The sequence below is a fragment of the Schistocerca americana genome, chromosome 4, assembly GCF_021461395.2.
Source record: "Schistocerca americana isolate TAMUIC-IGC-003095 chromosome 4, iqSchAmer2.1, whole genome shotgun sequence".
Classification (NCBI taxonomy): domain Eukaryota; kingdom Metazoa; phylum Arthropoda; class Insecta; order Orthoptera; family Acrididae; genus Schistocerca; species Schistocerca americana.
This window is the reverse complement of record NC_060122.1, coordinates 127,184,196-127,186,114: the sequence shown is the minus strand read 5'-3', so window position 1 is coordinate 127,186,114 and position 1,919 is coordinate 127,184,196.

Below are 1,919 nucleotides of genomic sequence, written 5' to 3'. Positions count from 1 at the left end.
CCGTCTTCCATCTTGTCTTCTCCGCCTCAGTTCACAGTCGTTTGTTAAGCGAGTGCAACCCCCGCCCCCCCCCCCCCCCCCCCCCCATTCTTGACAGACAGCATGCGACCTGACGTCACACGAAAAAGAACAGACGAACCGTGTTTCAGACCACGTGCAGCTGACGTAGTACTGTTGACAAACAGACCCCGCGAGATGGCGGAGGGTAAACAGGAATTAATCCCTACAGCAGGTGACAGTGATGATATCAACAGCACTCAATATTCGTTGCGCTCACGTGCAATTAGCATGCGAGTAGAGGCGGAAGCTAACGCCGGTGATATGATGGACAAAGACCAAACAATTCAAACGATTCCCGCGGGTAGCAACCCAACTGTAGATACGAATGCAACGCTCCTTCAAATCCAAAATTGGATGGCAAAAAATGATACGGAAAAGGAACAATTGCGGTTTGATAAGGAACGAAAAGCAAGAGAGAGAGCTGAACGAGAAGTGGAAAACAAAAAAGGACTAATGCGAGCTTTTACCAATTTAAATAAACAGTTTCATGCGGTAAATGAAGAATTTGAAGTTGTAGAAGGAAAATTTGACACAGTGAAAACTGAAATAACTACCGACTTGAAAACTGATCTGAATACCCAAGTCGGAGATAAGTGGGCAAATTGAAGCAGTAAAAACTGAGATCCGTAAACAGGTTGAGGCTGAGATCAAGGAGGTATCTAGCAAATTTGATGCAACACTTGGAGCTACCAAGGGTGAAATTAATGCCACGGTAGAAACATACCATATCGAAGCTGTAGCATTAAAGGGTAATTGTTATACCAGGTCAAAGGAGGTCAGCGCCGTGAAACTGTTTTTCACCAATATGGGAAAGGAGATAGATGATGTGACGAGACAAGTAGAACCACTTGACATTCAGGAGCAGGTAAAAGGTACGGTAAAGGCTCTCGCCGAAGCGTTATCAGACCTGTACAAGAGTGGATAAAAACCAAAGACCATCTGATAGAAAAAAAGTTAAACACAGAACTGACGGAAGTAGTAAGGGAAGTTACTTATGATCTTTTCACGGAACCAGGAAAATCGGGAGACACCGTGTTATCTGAACTAGGACGGATAAGGCGAACTGTGGCACAAGACCTTCCTCAATAGAAGCAGCAGGTCACTGAAGAGGTGCAGACACTAAACAACAAAGTGGAAAGTCCCTCACATCCGATGGGTAGCGAATGTGATCATACGCCATACCACAGTCCGACAGACACAGTGCATAACCACACTGAAGTGAACAGCCGGATTGATACACAAAACATTTCCAACCTTTCACTCGCAAAAAGGTGCCATACGTCCGATCGTATTTTTGCGAAACTTCTCAGGAGTATTTCCGAAAAATTGGACAGACAAGCAAAGAATACAGTTTGTAATAGGGTATATAACAGGAGATGCCGCCATATGGGAATTAGAAATGACAAACAAGTGCAGCACATATAATGAATTCCAGCGGATGTTTGTGAATAAATTTTGGAGTGATGATGTTCAGTAGCGCTAATGAAAAGAGGTCTTCAATGCCAAAATGTTCCATTAGAAACAAGGGAGTTTCAGAAAATATTTCGAAAAAAATTAAACAAAAACTAAATTCTGGGACTCGCCAAATACAAATAAAGACGCGATAATGATTTTTAAAACTAAATTCCCCATCTCTACAAGGGAGAAATAAGTTAATATTTCCGAGGACGATAATGAAACATTTCTTTCCATATTGGACTCACTGGATTTGATTCGCGAAGACGAGGTAGCAAATGTTGGCAGCGCTCCGAATTACGTGAGCAGGCGAAACAATGGAGGTTACGCGGTCAACAATGGCAATGAGGGACGAACGCGCGGTAGCGACGCTTACTACCAACCGTCCGGCGGCTACAAAAATC